The sequence below is a fragment of the Zootoca vivipara genome, chromosome 1, assembly GCF_965207765.1.
Source record: "Zootoca vivipara chromosome 1, rZooViv2.hap1.1, whole genome shotgun sequence".
Lineage (NCBI taxonomy): Eukaryota > Metazoa > Chordata > Lepidosauria > Squamata > Lacertidae > Zootoca > Zootoca vivipara.
In genome coordinates, this window is record NC_142582.1 from 22,652,138 (window position 1) to 22,671,687 (window position 19,550).

A 19,550-nucleotide genomic window follows, 5' to 3' on the forward strand; every position below is an offset into this window, starting at 1 on the left:
CGGCCCTGCAGCCACCCAAATGCATTGCCCTCCTCTCCTCAGTTTTCTGGCGGCCTCCAACGGTCAGTCGACATTCCGCATTAGTCCATTGAGGGAACCAGGTAAAGCCAAGCAAAATTCCAACTGGGCAAAACATGGAGGGGGCGGCACAGTAGGCCTAATAAAAGATGTAGCCTTGGGATTAGTGAGCAATTTTTGGTTTAAAGCTAATCTCCTGTTTTGGGTCAGAAGATGGGCTGTGGAGGAACCAAGGTAGAATTTGGACAGGTCAGGTGATCAACCTGGAAGAATTTGGCAGGTCACACATAAAGCCTGGGGGATGGAGTTAACAGCTGCATATATTTGCCGGCATAGCAATTCTCTGATCCCAGCATTCTGGGTTGCCTCTCAGAATGCTGGGTGACAGAAACAATGGCTGCCTTGTAACCATTGCTAGAATCTGACTCATAGATTCCTTTTTCTTATACAGTATTTGTAGTATATTATACCTCTTTAAATATTTAGAAATAGGAGAGTGTGCTTTTCCATTTGCTGTTATACCGTGCCTACAGCTTTCTGTGTTTCCTGGCTAATGTTTTTCTCCTGTATTTAAAATAAATAAACAGCAGAGTACTGTGCCCTGGGTACCTCTATGTAAATGTAAAGCATACACGGTGCTATTTTAGGGGTTCTGCTTCCCTTCGGCTCTGCTTCAATAACCCAGCCTTTTATTGGCGCGTGATCATATTGCACAGCAAGCAGAGGCACTTGCGTTGTGCCGAACAGACAAATAGCCACACTTTTGCTCACAGAAACTAGCACCATCCGCAAACCCTTGCATGGAAACCCTTGATCTTGACAAACCACATACCAGCAAGTAGCCTCTGGACTCTGGAAGCCTTGCCGGCACTCGCCCTATTTGGCTGTTGCTCTTGTGAAGGGGGGAACACAAGAAAAAAAGGGCTGTGCCCCAGCCTGCCTCTCCCACCCCCATCACATGGCTTCTTCTGGCTTCCCACGTGCTCAGGGAAACCATGTGCAACAGGGAGCCTGCTGTACTCTTAGGGATACACTACAGATATTTGCTCTGAACAGCTTTGATCCCCTTATGGCAGGCATCCCCAAACTTCGGCCCTCCAGATGTTTTGGACTACAATTCCCATCTTCCCTGACCACTGGTCCTGTTAGCTAGGGATCATGGGAGTTGTAGGCCAAAACATCTGGAGGGCCGCAGTTTGGGGGTGCCTGCCTTATGGGATAGTGGCATATTCCTGAATTGCAGGGGGTTGCATTTGAATGATCCTCAAGGTGCCACACTCTAAACAACTGAGCTATCCATGCAGTAACCTGGAACTGAACAGAACTAGGAATCGTAAGAAGACTGAGCATCTGCATAGAACCCAAAGTGTTGCTGCTTTCATGTCCATTTTCTCGGTTTTCCTTGCAACAATTTTGTATCAGTGACTGAAGCATGAACGTGTAGGATGAAAAGAAGAACCAGCTTGATCTTTAGAAAACAAGCAGAAAAATCCAATAACCTTTTAGAATAAAAGGGAGCATCAAATACAGCGGTGCGCAATGCAGGGGAAACAATGGAAGAGGCAGCCAGAATGGAAATGTCTTTGGGTAACTCGCATTACTTTGCTGAAGGCAGTGGAGTTGCAGTTACCAAACTGCTAATCTGTTCTGCAGGCTTCCCCCCCCACCTTTTTTTAAAAAATCAGATGTTGGCATTATCTGCCACTAATTGCTTTTTCATTTCCACTTGTAATTATTCCATTGGCTGTTTGTGGTGAGAAGCTGAAAATGAAGCAGATCACTGAGAAAGAATTAATTGTTAATGAATAATCAGCAGTAGGAAGCCAATTTCATTAACTTCAAAGAGGTAGCCAGAGATTAAGTGGGGTTTCTTTAACTTGTGTGGTGTGTGTGCATGCACACACAACTGTAAAGTAGCCACCAAATAATCACACCCTCCAACTTCATCAATTATTTTCTATTATGTGTACTGATAACCATTCCCCCCTCTCCCTCTTTTGGCTTTGTTGTTTAATCTTAACAGTAGAATCCATGCTGCGGCGTGCTAATTGGAAGGTGTTACATTCAGTGGGGCTTTAGGCCTAATTATTAGAGCATCTTTGTCATTAGCATACGATCCTATGAAGGCTGCATGGTGGGAGTTATTAAAGTTGCCATGATACAATTTTGTCCCGGTGAATAGACTTGGGATAGCATCCAAGGTGTGGCTAAAACATAACAGACTACCTGTTACCACTCTTGAAACTACACAGCCAGTGCACACATTTTGTGTCTGCAGCCAGTTAGTAACCCGCTGAGAAACAAATCTTTTCAAATCAATTTATCGAAAACAAATCTGATCTTTGGGAATTTAAGCAGCGAAAGAGAAGGGAACAAAATATACCCAAGCTGACTTGAAACGGGAGGCCTCAGAAAACCAACATCTGTCTCGTCGTTATTGCAAAGATTCTGCATCCAGAGAGGATTCTTGTGGCTCAAGTTTTCACTTCTCCCCTGACACCGAAATTTTGTCCAGCCAGCTAGGGCACCAAAGAGCAGCACCAAAGATTCCTTCAGATGAATTCAATGAACGGTACGGTCTCTGCATGAAAAGAGTAAGGCCAATGAAATTTACCAGCAGGAATGGGTGTGTTTTCATAGACTGCAATGGATGTTCCCCCACCCCCATATGAGGCAAAGACATAATGAGTAAGACCAGCAATAAAAATATTGCTTTGGGGCAAGTTGCTATAGCCACTCCATTCTGTTCCTTTCGTTATGCGTTTTCACGCAACAGTCGGTCATTCGATAGTTTTTGTCCACTGAGCATGCTGTGGGCGGTTTTGAAGCTTTCCCCTCCTTATACCCGCCCCCACCCCCCAAAATTTCCTTTGCAGTTGTGAAAAGTCTTGGGATCCCCCCACACCTCTATCTTATGTGTGGGTATTTCCACTTTGGCTTCATATGATATGTATAGCTCAATTGCCCGAGCATAGCTCTCTTAATCCCAGGGTCATGGGTTCAAGCCCCACATTGGGCGAAAGATTACTGCATTGCAGGGGTTGGACTAGATCAGCGTTTCTCAACCGCTGTTCCGCGGCACACTAGTGTGCCGCGAGACGCTGGCTGGTGTGCCGCGACGTGCCACGACGAGAAGGGCGATTTGCATTGTCACGTGCCTGGCGGCCGCCAATAAGCTACACTGACCCGCCGGAAAGCAATATTTCTCCTCCTCTTTCCCAAAGCTCAGTGCAAACGAGCCTGGCGGCCGCCAATACACTTCGCTGACCCGCTGGAAAGCAATATTTGGCAAGTGTTTCTTACAGTCATAATTATAATATAGGGCGGCACAGAGTTAATTTTTTAAACTTTTTTAATGGTGGTGTGCCTCGTGATTTTTTTCACGGAACAAGTGTGCCGTGGCCCAAAAAAGGTTGAGAAACACTGGACTAGATGACCCTCATGGTACCTTCCAGCTCTACGTTTCTATGATTCTAACCTCAACAATGCAGGGATAGCATTTTCCTCTTGGGTGGACTAGAGCTTTTGAAACATTTCGTTCTCCGCTGAAATCCTAGCGGCAGGTTGAAAGTCCGTGAGCTTGTTATGTGACATTCAGCAATGAGTCTTGGGGGAACAGCCAGAACTGTGTGATACGATGCACCTGCAGCAAAGACAAGTTTGCTCGGGAGGTGATGAAGAAGCTCTGTGCAGTTGGGACTGGGCCCATGGGGCTATAAAACATGCAGCTCACAGGATGCGGCAAGTCACCTTTCAGTGAGTTAACCCAATGGCATAGTGTGGGAGTTGTGTGCACAGGGGTTGATGCCCCAGACGCAAAATTGTTAGGGGGTGCAAAATTTCAACATCCTATGCAGCCTCAATACAGTTCTGTGCTTCCGTTGCTGGGTTCTGTTGTTAAAACGGCTTCTCCATGCAAACCAGGAAGTGACCTCTCCAGACAACAGAACAACTCTTATCTGTGCAGCAGCAATCTCCTAGGTGATGCAGATGGGGTTAGGCAGTAGAATGTGCATGTGTACTCCATCCGTTTCCCTTCCTCCCACCCTATCCCCACCTCTGCATGGCCCTGGGCACTGGCAACCCACGCTATGCCACTGAGTTAATCCCAAAAGGCTGACACCAGTGAGGATCACCATGAGGCAGGGGCAGTGGTGTCGCAACGGTGGGGGCAGTGCACTCCCGGTGGTACGTCACCAGGGGTGACAAGGCGGCGCTGCAGCCGCATGTAGAGGATCCTGCGTTCACAGCTGCAGCTGCAAGCGGAGGATCCCGCCCCTCCCAGCCTCTGTCCCTCCCTGGCTCACCGTAAGCGGCTTCTTTGCCGCTTTAAAGCAAGCCAGGGAGGGGCGGACGGGAGCCATGGCTCCCCCTCCCTCCCTTCCTCCCTCCCTCCCCGGTTTGCTGTAAAGTGGCAAAGCGGGAGCCGCTTACGGCAAGCTGGGGCCCCCTCCCAGTCTCCCTCCAGCCCTGGCTCACTGTAAGCACCTCCTACTTTGCCGCTTTACAGCGAACTGGGGAGGGAGGGAGGGAGACGGACGGGAGCCGTGGCTCTCAAGAGGGCGCAGCTTTGCCAGCTCCCTGGCAAAGTGGCGTGGGGTGTGTGTGTGTGTGACAAAAAAAAATCTGCCCCGGGTACCACCTGGGCTTGCTACTCCTCTGGGCTGTGGGCACCACTTTCTTTTCGGAAAGTGTTTTTGTTTTTAAGAAAAAAAGCTAGGCTCCCATGCAGCAACATGGAATTGTGAATTCTTCCTCAAGGCTATCCTGCATGACCTTTGGAAGCCACTGTCAGAGTCCACCAATGGAGCAATTGTTTGACTTGATTTAACAACTGTTTGTCACTGTTCTATCAAGTGGAGCTCAAAGCAGCTCGCAACAATAAAAGGAATTAACAAATAAAAGCCATGCTTCCTAGCAGAGATGAAATATTCAGGAAAAGTACAATATCCCTGGTATGCACACTTCCCCCCCATCTCTGACTTGGCCGGAAAGATTCCACCAACAGGTTCTCTCACCCTGGGGGAGAAATTTTACTCTGTTCTCATTTAAAACCAAACCTACCTAATTTTCACCTTCCCAAAATCATATGTGAACCCAAACAGTCATCTTTCGAAACGCATGTGTCTCCAAATTTTGCAGTGCAACCCTCTAGCCAAGTAATGCATTGGGGGGGGGACACACATATTCTAGGGTAAAACATGCATATAGTGAAAATAACATACAAATGTCCATTATATTAGGGGGGAAATGGTTTGCAATATGTGCCCATTATGAGAAAATCACACTAAAATTTTGATTAATTTTCATGAGGACTTTAAAAAGAAATAAATCACAGACTGATGTGGAAATGTGGAGAACTGCTCTCTTCAATAGGAAAAATTACCCTTATGAAGCATTTATAACCAAATAAGTAATAAGCTTATTTTTTTAATTTTCTCACAAAAGTACCCCAAAATACTAGAGGGCATTGGAGTTCAGTGAATCACACACTGTGTATGGGTATGTATGCGCATGCCTCCTCCCCAATCCCCAACCTTATTTTTTTTTCATATAAATCTTATTTATTTAGAATTGCCACATTGGAATTTTTGATTTGCAACGAGTGACACAGTCCTCCCCCAGAACAGCTTTGGGAGAGCTATTATAATACTGTCACGAAAACGAAAAATCAACTCAACATAATTCCATTTGGCAATAAGGATTTTGAATCGGCTCCTCTTGATGCAAAAGGAATTCAATAATGGAAAATGTGTAGTCATAATTTTGCATTTATTTATAGGCTCTTTAATTCCAAAACAAATTTCAGTGTAGCATACATAATTCTGTCTGGTTTTAGGGGTTTTTCATTAAACTATAAGTGAATTGCCCTTCTGGCTGCAAATCTGTTTTGCTTTGCGTTCCTTTCCTCCCCACTTACTCTTATTCCATCTTAAATTCCACAAGGATTCCATAGATTTCATTTAAGCAGGGCCAAACAGCACCAAACACATCTGCCCTAGAGAAGTTTGTCTCTCTTATCATGCAACCCATTGCTAGTGCTCCTTTTTTGCCCCCCCCCAATTCAATTTGGACGAATTCCAAATTGCCATTTATTCCAATGGAAGCCCTACTAATTACGCAAAGCATCTTAATAAAGAATGGAAACAAGATTTTAAAATACACACACACACTCTGATGCTCTAATGTGAAGTGACTTTCAATGTAAAAAGGGGGGGCTTCTGTAACTTTATATATATATATGTCTTTAGAAAACTGGGCATCCCCCCCTCCCTCCCACAACAAAGCAAGAATGGCTCAGGATAGAGAAGTAAAACATAATAGATATAGATATACAGTTTATGTTCTGTATCACTGTGTACATTGCTGTGTTCCTACCTGCTAGGTTATGATTTTTCTTATATTAGCATGCTCACTTTCAACACAGTCTAGAGCCCTAGGCAGCAGCTAGATGTGCAAGAGCAGGGTTTGCCAAAGTGGTGCCCATGGGTAACAGTGTGCCTGCTTGTAACCTACTAGCTGAATCCCTGGCATCTCCAGCTGAGGTTGGGAAAGACTCCTTTTCGAAATCTTGGAGAGCCACTTCCAATCACTGTAGACAGTATTTAACTAGATAAGCCAATAGTCTGATTCAGCATAAGGCAGCTTCCTATGTTTCTATGATGCTTCCAACAGATCTTAGTAAATATCGAATTTAGTAAATATCTACTGGAAAACTTAGATAAAACTTCCAGGGCATAAGTGAACCAGAAAATGGCAGACCAAATTGCCTGCCTACCGGCAATTATTTGGCCAATGGTGGCAGAAATTTGGGGGCGTTCCCTAGGGTGCAGGATCAACTGACCAATGGTGGCACTTGGCCCCACACCCAGGGCCAGGATATAATTCAGGCCTGCCAAGCCATTCAGCCTCTTTTTCCTCGCTGGTTCTCCCACCCTCGCTCTGTTAGTGGTTTTGTTGATGTTACGACCTTGCTACAACCACGAATTGTCAGATTCGGGGCTGGGAAGGAATTTTTCCCACTTGGCAAATTGGCACCAGCCATTTGGTTTTCACCTACCTCCTAGCAATTGTCACAACTTTGTAAGGCAGATAGGCATTGAGTAACCATAGATCTTGGATGGAGGGAAGGTTGTAGCCTCCACCTGCCCCTCCACGGGAAAGGATATCCTGTTAAAAGGATTTGGGAGGAGTGGCTCCTGTCTGAAGCCCAGATGAGGGCTAGGGTCATACCACTACTCCAACGGAGAGCACTTGGGGGACTCCCTGATTTGACGTAGGTCATAGGGCATCCACCCCAGTTGGGTTTACCCTTAGAGGCACTGCTGGAGTGGAATATGCGACTGCTTACCTCAGTACCTATGGCCAAAACCTTCACTTCTGCAACCAATAAAGTTGAGGCCTTGTTGTTGTTTAGTCGTTTAGTCGTGTCCGACTCTTCGTGACCCCATGGACCATAGCACGCCAGGCACTCCTGTCTTGCACTGCCTCCCGTAGTTTGGTCAAACTCATGTTCGTAGCTTCGAGAACACTGTCCAACCATCTTGTCCTCTGTCGTCCCCTTCTCCTTGTGCCCTCAATCTTTCCCGACATCAGGGTCTTTTCCAGGGTGTCTTATCTTCTCATGAGGTGGCCAAAGTATTGGAGCCTCAGCTTCACGATCTGTCCTTCCAGGGAGCCCTCAGGGCTGATTTCCTTCAGAATGGATAGGTTTGATCTTCTTGCAGTCCATGGGACTCTCAAGAATCTCCTCCAGCACCATAATTCAAAAGCATCAATTATGGTGCTGGAGGAGATTGAGGCCTTATTTGATCCCATAAAACCAACATACTGTGTTTTTTCTACTTATTTAACCACTAGGGGACCGGGTGCTCACAGGGCCTTGACAAACAAATCAGGAATATTTCTAGACAAATAATATTTGCCTCATTATCACTTCTTTTTGAAGAAACTAATTTAGTTGTGGATAAATGTTTAGGAACTGGAACATGAACTAATGAAGACTTGAAATTATGCTTCAGAAGAACATGCATGTGCCAACTTTCCTCCAGCTTCAGTGTATCGAGGGCACAACTCTAGCAAATGGGTAGAAGTTAGCCAGATTTTGGCTAAACGTTAAAAGAAATACTGTGGAAAGCCAAGACAAGTGACTGGTTTTTTTGTTTCTTTGTTTGCTTTGGGTTTCAACCCCAATAAAGCATGCATTGACTTAGGCTGCAAATGTACCTGCTCATACCTGAGGGTTAGGCTTCTTCTCTCTTCGAGTACATTTCTCCTGTCTCTCCTTTATAGCAAAATGTGAGTAAGTCTAGTGCAGCCGTCACCACCTTCGGATGTTCTGTAATACAGCTCCCATTGGCCCCAGTTGGCATGGCCATATGATGCTGGAGCTGCTGCCCAAAACATCTGGAGAGTAGCTGGTTGGCGAAGGTTGGCCTCGGGCGGATCTACACCAATCTTATAGAACATTATAGAACTCGTGCAAATAGGGGAACCAAAGCATGTGGAGGCAGAGAGGGGGGGAGGGGGGATTTCTTTCTTTCTTTCTTTCTTTCTTTCTTTCTTTCTTTCTTTTCACATTTGCAGTCTAGCAACCTTTTGTTGACAAACCTAGACAGCATCTTAAAAAGCAGAGACATCACCTTGCCAACAAAGGTCCGTATAGTTAAAGCTATGGTTTCCCCAGTAGTGATGTATGGAAGTGAGAGCTGGACCATCAAGAAAGGCTGATCGCCGAAGAATTGATGCTTTTGAATTATGGTGCTGGAGGAGACTCTTGAGAGTCCCATGGACTGCAAGAAGATCAAACCTATCCATTCTGATGGAAACAGCCCTGAGTGCTCACTGGAAGGACAGATCGTGAAGCTGAGGCTTCAATACTTTGGCCACCTCATGAGAAGAGAAGACTCCTTGGAAAAGACCCTGATGTTGGGAAAGATTGAGGGCACTAGGAGAAGGGGACGACAGAGGACGAGATGGTTGGACAGTGTTCTCGAAACTACGAACATGAGTTTGACCAAACTGCGGGAGGCAGTGGAAGACAGGAGCGCCTGGCGTGCTATGGTCCATGGGGTCACGAAGAGTCGGACACGACTAAACGACTAAACAACAACAACAACAAACCTTTTGTTAGGCTTTCTTTGAAATGCCACAGGAGCATAAAAACTGAGGTTTTCGACAAATATACATAGTTGCCAGGATTCTTTGGAGGGTGAGCAATGTGCTTTAAATGTATGGCGTTGATGAGCATGATGGCTGCTTCCTTTTTTCAGCATCTGTTGGAATGTGAGAAGCCATTCTGTGAGGCGCAGGCAAGCTATTCTATCAGCTTAGTGCATCAATTGCTTTTGCCTGGTCATCTCAGGCAATTGGCTCTGTGTTTCTTAGAGAGGACCTTATTATAGTACCCGTCATTTAAGAATCATTTTTGGTGCACACTAGCAATACAAAATACTTATTTGTATGCCGTTTGAATGGATGCCCAGCAGCCCAAATAAGTCCAGCTTATTATTACACTGTTTTCTTGAATGTAAATTAAAGACAAATGATGTTGCAGAAGTTATAGCAGTATATTTATTATTAGTATTGGAAATCATTTTGTTTTTTTTAAAATAGTGTTTCCTGGATCTCATTTTTATTTTCAAAGACTGCTGATCTTTTTTTTTAACCACCTCCTGATTCAAAGGACTCGCAGGGGTGTTTTGTGGGGGGGGGGCACAAAGGTATCTTATTAAATAATGTCACAAACATGAAGTTCATTATTATGCAAATGCCATCCTCAGAACAGATTTGTTAATTGCAGCACATTTGCATAATTAATGAACTCTCCGATGAATAATGCCTTTGCAGATTTGTGCAGCATTGTTTTAAAATAAATTATAAAATACATGTCAAATGAAGAGTGCCTTTTAGAATCCCATAGCATTGTTGGAAAATTAATTACCAAATGCTTGTCACATTAAAATGAGTTTGTAGTTTTTATACTGTTAGTCTAAAATTAATCACAAAATGAAATGTCAGTAGATTAAAGTAAACAACTTTGTTTCTTTAAAAAAAAGAGAGAGAAAACTATACTTAAACTTTGAATGTTCTGTTGGTTATACTGATTCCAGTTTATATTCCATTATGTTAATTTAGCTGCCTTGGTAGCTGTTAACAAATTAATATGTTAGGATATGAATTTGATTTAATTTTATCATATTGGACTTCTAATCTTTAATAATGATAATGATGAATGTAGTACATGAAAGAGAATTATCAGAGAAATGCCATGATATATTAGGTGCAAAGTCAATCCAAAAATGCTGACCAGAAAGCAAAGATTCCTTTATGAGACCTGAGTACTTCTCTGAATTTTTCAGGATGCCATGTGCCTTCTTCCAACTACGGTTCCCTGAACTATATAACAACTCACTCCCAAATTAAATAGTGTGTGAGGTCTCAGAAACTCCTTCTCATGTATGGGATAGTGTGGGATGATACTGATTATTTGGATCCATTCCATTCTGGTTTTGGCCTGGGTATGGTACAAAAGCAGCCTTGGTCACCCTGGCAGATGATTTATGCTGGGGAGTAGAGTGGGACTCCCTTGGTCCTCCATGTCCTCCCAGCAGCTTCCAGTACTATGGAATCCTTCTAGTTCACTGGCTCTGATTAAGCCTGCTGGGCGCAGTGTTGCAGTGGCTCCGGTCATTTTTGGAAGGATGGACTCTGTTGGTGATACATGGGGATTTCTTCTCCAACTCTGAGCCATTTATTTTTTGGATGGATGCTCTAACATCTACGTGAAACTACTGGGGAAAGGCAGCTGGAGGTCTAGGCTAAAGTGCCATCAGTATGCAGAAGGTTGTGTGTCATCAATATGACACACAGTTCTCATTTCCATCTACGAATCCTGGAGAGGTTGTGGAACTCCTGAACAGGTGTCTGAATGTAGTTTTGGAATGGATGAGGATGAACAAGGTGAAACTTAATGCAGATGAGATTCTGGATTAAGGAAACCATGCAGCCTGAATGGCTGCTAACCAGCTATGGTCTTCTTCTTCTTGTTTGGTGATCTTCCATGAACACTGTCTTCACAGTGACGGTGGAGGCCAATTCTGAATCCACACGTCCTTCCACAGTGGGGACATAGGTTTCCGGGTGGGAGTTGATCACGGTGAGGGTTTGCCAAATGTGCTTTCCTCTTAGCACGTTTCTCCCTTTCATCCTGAGTTCAAGCATCTTCAAAGCCCAAGACACCTTTGGTAAAGACTGTTCTCCAACTGGAGCGCTCACAAGCCAGTGTTTCCCAGTTGTAGGTGTTTATATTATATATATTTTTTTAAAAAAAATTGCCTTGAGAGAGCCTTTAAACCTCTTTTGTTGACCACCAGCATTACACTTTCTATTTTTAAGTCTGGAATAGAGTAGTTGCTTTGGAAGACAATAATCAGGCATCCACACTACATGACCTGTCCAACGAAGTTGATGCTGAAGAATGTTGATGGTGATCTTTCCTTCTTCCAGAAGTTTTGGGATGGATGAGGATGAACAAAATGAAACTTAATCCAGATGAGATTCTGGATTAATGAAACCATGTAGCCTGAATGGCTACTAACCAGCTATGCTCTATCTCAACTGCTGCAGGCAGGATGTGTGGAAAACGTTGTTGTTGTTGTTGCTGCTGCTGCTGCTGCTGCTGCTGCTGCTGTTATATTTATACCAGGCATCCCCAAACTTCAGCTCTCCAGATGTTTTGGACTACAATTCCCATCTTCCCCGACCACTGGTCCTGTTAGCTAGGGATCATGGGAGGTGTAGGCCAAAACATCTGAAGGGCTGCAGTTTGGGGATGCCTGTATTTATACCCTGCCCATCTGGCTGCGTTGCCCCAGCCACACTGGGAGGCTTCCAACACATGTAAAAACATAATAAAACAACAGATAAAAAAACCCCTTCCCCATCATAGCTGCCAAGTTATCCCTTTTTTTAAGGGAAATTCCCTTATGCTGAATAGGCTTCCTCGTGAGAAAAGGGAAAACTTGGCAGCTATGTTCCCCATAGAAGGGAAAACTGCTGTTATGTTTAGGTCTCGCTTGTGGGCTTCGCATAGGCATCAGAGCAAGATGCTGGTCTAAGATTGGCTGCCAGCATCTCCTTGAAGGCCCTTTTTAAATCCTTATAAATGGATGTGCTTGATCTGTTCTAGATAAGGTTGAAATCAGGAGATACTTTTGAACTCCTCCTGAAGGATCAAGTTTGCAGCCTGAGAGTCCTCATGGATTCAGCACTATCTGTGAAAGCAGGAGATACTTTTGACCCCTTTCCTATTTTCTTTCTGGCGGACCTTAAATACATTTACTTTTCAATCCACTTTTGGCAAGGTAAGTTGCTAAGTTGGTTCAAAACCAGCCCCAAGTGGGGCTCAGAATGAGTGAGATGCCCTTTAGATGTGGGGAAGAGGAAGCCACATTTTGGAGCCCCCATTCTCATTTCAAATGATGATCTACTTGTGGAGCAAAACGATGGTTCCATCTATCTGTAACAATAGAGGGAAAATGAAGGGAGTCTGTTCCATCTGTGAAGATTTTAATTTTAATTTTCATGGACAATGAAGCAGTCCTTGAGATCATTGTAAATATCTGCAATCATTTTCTGGATTTCTTTCAGTGAAAGTGGCTCCTTTAAGGAAAAAAAAATCCCAGTGCAAATAATTTCAAGCTGCATTAATGCAATAATGCTTGGGCTTCCCTTAAAGCCTTGAGAATAAAATATCAGATTTATTGATGGCTGGAAAAAAAATCCCATTCAGTGTTTTCAGGATTAGAGATTTATGGCCTGAAGCACTTGGTTGTAAATCCCTACAATGAAAACAGATCTTACTGCATCTCATCCATAAATTGCTACGAACCCGAGGGCCCATTCACACAATGCCTTTATGGAATTCAAGCTACAAGCGTGCCAGCCATGGGGAGACCCAAGACTTATAGGCATGTAACCCCCTTCTCAGTTCTATTCAAACAATGGGAGTGATAAGACCAAAGTTAAGCACTTCCATATCTAATCAATATCAATGAGAGGATGGAATGTGTGTTGAACACTTCAGTGAAATTTGCGGGACCTTAACATTATTAACATTCACTAGGGTGTGTCCAATATATTCGGATGGAAACGATCTAATAGAGTAAACCAGGACGAACTCCAGGTTATATGCCCTCTGGTGGGCTGCCTCCTCTCTCCTCACAAATTGACCTGGCTGTAGTGGTGGACACGGGTGGCGCTGTGGTCTAAACCACTGAGCCTCTTGGGCTTGCTGATCAGAAGGTCAGCGGTTCGAATCCACACAACGGTGGTGAGCTCCCGTTGCTCTGTCCCAGCTTCTGCCAACCTAGCAGTTCGAAAGCACACCAGTGCAAGTAGATAAATAGGTACCGCTCCGGCGGGAAGGTAAACGGTGTTTCCGTGCATTCCGTCATGGTGTTCCATTTCGCCAGAAGCGGTTTAGTCATGCTGGCCACATGACCTGAAAAGCTGTCTGTGGACAAACACCGGCTCCCTCAGCCTGAAAAGTGAGATGACTGGACTTAACCATGCAGGGGACATTTACCTTTTACTTTTACCTAGCGGTGGGCAGGAGCAAAACACCAAGCAGGTTTGTATCCAGGGATGAGCATCTAAGTCTAGTTGCCATTTCCCAGAATGCTCTGGAGCAACGAAACACTGGGGCTTGAGGAATATTCAACGGGCAGGAAAACCAAGTTGTCCAGATTGCTTGACTGGAGTCCAAAAAGCAAAAGAGGGGAAAGGGGGGGGCATGTTTCAGCAATGGAACCTGCCTGAATTACTGGCCTCCAGTCTCCTGAGCGTCCTGGGTGTTTTATAAGCAAAAGGTTATGTGAATGCATTTTGAAGCCATTCCTAATACTCATCGTATAGTGGACTCCATTCCTTCCAAGATCCGCTCCATATTTACTCCCCTGCCATGTGCTCTACCATTATTATAGCTTAATTCATTAGACTTAAGCCTATTGGGTGAAATGCGTCCCCAGTGAATTCTCGTGAAATTACGGCAGTTCCATCAGGGTTTAAGTGGCCCCACGAGCTCGATAGGTTTGGAAGCTAATGAACACTATACAGAATGGTAGAATAAAGCAAAGAAGAATCAAATCTGATTTGCTACAGACCACTCTGAAACAAAGACAGAGGGAGAGGATCGTCCGTGCCCAGATTCTCAGTCTGAAAACTGCCTGCGTGCAGTAATATTCCAAATTTAATTAGTTGCTGAACAATGTAAAACAACTATTGGAAGCCCAGATTTTTGCTTGGGGTGCTTGTTAACACGAAAAACAAACAAACTTCTACATGGAAAAAGCATTACTTTGGCAGGCAACCCCCCCCCTCCCGCTTTGGAAATCCAATGAACCTTGGCTTTTATAGGAACAGAACATTTCAGATAACTGTGGCATTTCTTCGTGCTTCCCTGCAGTTATTAATCTATTTTTTTTCTTTGTAAAAGGAGTCTTTTTGTTATTAAAATCCTATAAAAATGACTGATCTAGTTATATAAACAGAGTCCAGACATTAGAAAGTAGTAAAAAAAAACCAACAACCCTCCACTGTATGGATCAAAATCAAATAAAGTTCCCTTTGGGAAAGTCACACATAACAATGTCAAGTATAAAAGGCTTACAGAGGACTTATTCTATAGTAATCTCCAATTTATAATCACTTAAGTTTCTTTTGGATTAGATTATGTCCATTTCATTAACCTGCAGTAAGGGTGTCGCCCCGCCCTCCCCTTTCTTGCTATTTAATCCACTCTAGCCTGATTTTCAAAGATTAACCTTAGATTGAAATTCTTGAGGGCCTCACCACAATATTCAGCCTCGCAATGAAGGACAAAGGCTAAACAATAGCTCAATTTCAGTTCTGTTAATTAAAAAGCACAGATCAATATATATACGGTATATATATTTAATAATGTGCTTCCTGGCAGTATACAAGCATGTTACCAGGGCAGTCTCGAGCAGGTCGGGCGCCCTGGCGCTGAGGGGCGGAGATCGCTCCGGCGCCCCCACCCTCGCAGGGCGCAGCATGGTTTCCACGCGGCTTCGCCGTGCAGCGCCCCGCCTACCGGCCCGGCGCCCTGGCACACCGCGCCACCGGGGCTCTACCTAGAACCAGCCCTGCATGTTACCTACACCTAGGCGGCATTGGCATAAATCACCCTGATATTTTATGAAAGGGTGGTATGGAGAGGGGCAGGATGTAGACTTAAAGGAAGCAGATTTCACACCCCTCAACCATCATTCAGTAGGCCCCTTGCTGCTAAAGGCATAAAGGTAAAGGTAAAGGGACCCCTAATCATTAGGTCCAGTTGTGAACGACTCTAGGGTTGTGGCGCTCATCTCACTTTACTGGTCAACGGAGCCAATGTACAGCTTCCAGGTCATGTGGCTAGCATGACAAAGCCGCTTCTGCCGAACCAGAGCAGCGCATGGAAACGGCGCTTACCTTCCCACTGTAGCGGTACCTATTTATCAACTGCACTTTGATGTCCTTTCGAACTGCTAGGTGGACAGGAGCTGGGACCGAGCAATGGGAGCTCACCCTGCTGTGGGGATTCAAACTGCCGACCTTCTGATCGGCAAGCCCTGGACTCTGTGGTTTAACCCACAGCGCCACCCGTGTCCCGCTAAAGGCATACCCTCCAACATTTTTTTTCCGGTGAAAATAGAGACGTCCTATTCCATCATGATGATTATGATGATGATGATTTTATTATTCATACCCCGCCCATCTGATTGGGTTGCCCCAGGTGGTTTCCAACATATATAAAAACATAATAAAACATTAAACATTTTTTAAAAAAACTTCCCTATACAAGGCTGCCTTCAGAAGGCAAACCCTCCAACATTTCTCCGATGAAAACAGGGGCGTCCTAAGGAACAGTGGGGCATTATGGGATCAAATCAGAAACTGGGAGGGCTTCTGTAAATCCGAGACTGTCCCTGGAAAACAAAGGGCACTTGGAGGGTCTGGAAAGGGGGATCAGGGCTACGAGGAGGAAGTGTGTCAAATGGACCAATTTCACTTTCGTCCTTTAGTGGCACTGCATGTAGCTCTGTGATACTCAGTGATGGCTGGTGCCTATTGGGACTGGTAGAGTGGAAGGCAGGAAGACCAACAGTAGGTGGAGCCAGAGCCAAGGACAGGCAGAGCCAACTGCTCCTAGTTTGGTCCCCACCCTCCTCCCGGTCAAGCTCTGCAATGGCAACACTGAGACTAAGGAGAAGGGAGCTGAAAGGTGGCGACACCTGCTGAATTGGCTGTAAGGAGCCAGGACGCGGGTGGCACTGTGGGTTAAACCACAGAGCCTAGGGCTTGCCGATCAGAAGATCAGTGGTTCGAATCCTTGTGACGGGGTGAGCTCCTGTTTTCGGTCCCAGTTCCTGCCCACCTAGCAGTTCGAAAGCACATCAAAGTGCAAGTAGATAAATAGGTACCACTCCGGCGGGAAGGTAAACGGCGTTTCCGTGTGCTGCTCTGGTTCACCAGAAGTAGCTAAGTCATGCTGGCCACATGACCAAGAAGCTGTACGCCGGCTCCCTCAACCAGTAAAGTGAGATGACCGCTGCAACCCCAGAGTCGACTGTGACTGGACGTAATGGTCAGGGGTCCCTTTACCTTTACCTTTAAGGAGCCAGGTAGGTGGGTGCTGTCTGAGGGCAGAATGAGATTGGTGGGGCTGTTCCCAATTGCTCGAGCCTCCACTGGAGATGATGATGATTAATATTATTATCATATAATAAATCTAACGAAGAAAGGGAAAGATGAGTAGCCACACGAAGTTGATGCAGAGGATCTGTGTTTATTAGGGCCGCCATATGTCTGAATTTTCCCAAACATTACTGGGATTTCAAAGACGGAATTGACGTCTGGGGTTGGCGCTTTATCTTGGATCTTAGGCAAGACAATTAAAAAATTGTGGTTTTTGGCATTTCTGTAAAAACAAACAAACCAATAAACCTCAACAATTTTGGGGTGTTCTGGTTTTAACTTTTTGAAATACAGCAACCCTAGTGTTTATAGAGTAGTAAGTCTGGAATTTTATTCAGAATCATGGAAGAAAATGGGAAATGGAAGAAAACAGAATACGCACATACAACTTAGAGAAGGGGCAAGTATTGTTTGAACTATTTTAACAATTCATAATGTGTGATATATATCTGGTCATTGGTATATTAAGGTGCAAACAGAGTCACAAACATTAGGAAATGGAGAAGTACCTGCAGCCTGTATTTTTTCACATGACTGTTAAAACACAATCTGGAAGGATTACCCCTGCCTTGTTTAAGATACTGGTATTTTTTCTTTTCTCTCTTCAAGTTTTGAAGACAGACACTTCCTTTTAAAGAGCTTCCATTTCGTGGGAGTATTTGGATTTCCAAGTATTTTGATCTAAAACAATAAAGAAAATATAAGCCTTTAAGCCTTCCCCAAGTATGATTGACGTTTGCTTTTCAATCCAACCTGCACTTTTACAATGTAAAGTCCCATATTACATTTTATAGAGAGCTGATTGCATCGTTCTGGCCTGGAGAGCTTTATTAACTGAAATTGCTGTCTGCTAGAAGAGCACAGCACCCAAATTTTCTGATTATAGCTCCTCTAGCTCTCAAAGAAAGGGTGTGTGCAAGAGGGAGGAAGCCTTAGTTAAGCAGCATCAATTGCCTTCTCAAAATAGGATTTCTGGAGACATAGAATGTCTTGCTAAACTGCTTCCTTTCAAATGTACAGGTTGAGCAGGTGAGAAGCAAATGTCTGTGAAGGAAGCGCTGATCCCAAAACACCCTAAACTCTAGAACATAGCTGCCAAGTTTTCCCTTTTCTCGCGAGGAAGCCTATTCAGCATAAGGGAAAATCCCTGTAAAAAATGGATAACTTTGCTCTAGAAACCGCCGGTTTCCTTCTGCCAACTGGAATCATCACAGCAATTTCCCCCAGAAAGCTCCAGACTTGTATGATGCAGATTCCAATGGACTGAAGTAACTAATTGTCAGATTATTAAAAAGCCATTTAAAAGACCATGAATGACAAGCGAATGGTTGCATGTCCCTTTATTTGTATGCATGTTTCTGATAGGTGGTGGTCATGTGTCCAACTCTACAAGAGCCCTTCTCTATTTGAAAACATCCTTTCTTTGTAGGGCTGCCCAGTCCATATATAAAGAAGGGAGGGCATCTAAATTATCATGTGCACCTTTCATACCAATTTGTGCCCCCTTTTGCCCCCTCCCTTGTTGGGGTGATGTGTTTCCTCTATTTTTTCAGGCATAAGTGGCCACGCTAGTTTAAAATCACAGTATTAAGAGTTTTGCAGCGGAGAGCATCATTAAAATAATTAAATTAAATGCAGATGGGGCACAGGACAGCACAAGAGCTGTAAAGTGCATTGCATCAATGAGTCCTTTGTTTCTTTGTAACCCGGTGGGGCTGGGGTTGGAACAGCCTGGTCTTGTTCCTATCAGACTGACCCTGAAGCTCAGGTCAGTTCTAGCCAGACAGCTACACTTAAAGCTCATTGTTTCGGATTCTTTTAAATGCATTTTAATGAAAGAAGACCGACTCGATGAAAAGATGGCATTCTTGAGCAGTGGCCGGGGAACAGAACTACGAAAGCCAACCGAGAAAGAGCACACATGATAGTCTTACTAAGGATGGACCTACCTGTTACAAGCAACATGGGGATACCCACAAATGAAGGCATCCCCACGTCAAAATTCCCTCCGTTTGTAATGAGCACCTGTTCTGATGCTGTGTGTTTCTCAACACCTTGGGATATTTGATCCCACAAGATGTATTGATGGCCACCAACCTGGATGGCTTTAGGAGAAGATCAGACAAATTCATGCAGGTACAGTGGTGCCTTGGTTCTCAAACGCCTTGGTACTCAAACAACTTGGAACCCAAACACTGCAAACCCGGAAGTGTTCCAATTTGTGAACTTTTTTTTGGAAGCTGAACGTGCTCTGTTTTGAGTGTTACGCTTCCAATTTGAGTGCCACACTTCCGTTTTCAGTGTTACGCCAAGGTCTGTCTGTTTTTGCTATTTATTTTACGTTTTTGTGACTTTTTGTTTTGTTTTTGTGACTGTGTGGAGCTCAATTCAGCTACTGATTGATTGATTGATTGTGTGACTGCAGTACATTACTTATTGCTTTCATTTTATGAATCAATGGTCTCGTTAGATAGTAAAATTCATGTTAAATTGCTGTTTTAGGGGTTCTTTTTAAAAGTCTGTAACGGATTAATCCATTCTGCATTACTTTCTATGGGAAAATGCGCCTTGGTTTTGGAACGCTTTGGATTTGGAACGGACTTCCAGAACGGATTAAGTTTGAGAACCAAGGTACCACTGTATATCAGTGGCTGCTAGTTATACCAGGTGAGGTCTGGAGGTTACAGAGAATCTTGTCCTCTCTTCCCAAAATCTGTAATTGCTCTCCCTCCCCCAGCAAACACACAATAGCAGCAAGCAGGTAAGTGCTG

At 44.3% G+C, this 19,550-nt stretch overlaps 1 long non-coding RNA gene across 1 annotated transcript in view; it reads right to left on the reverse strand.

The window, feature by feature from the left end:
• LOC148687496 (uncharacterized) overlaps nucleotides 1-19,550 on the reverse strand; it is a 54,796-nt gene that overhangs the window by 14,676 nt on the left and 20,570 nt on the right. Inside the window, exon 3 of the long non-coding RNA XR_015947794.1 lies at nucleotides 2,402-2,599. This is a non-coding gene — a long non-coding RNA (uncharacterized LOC148687496). The remainder of the gene's footprint in view (nucleotides 1-2,401; nucleotides 2,600-19,550) is intronic.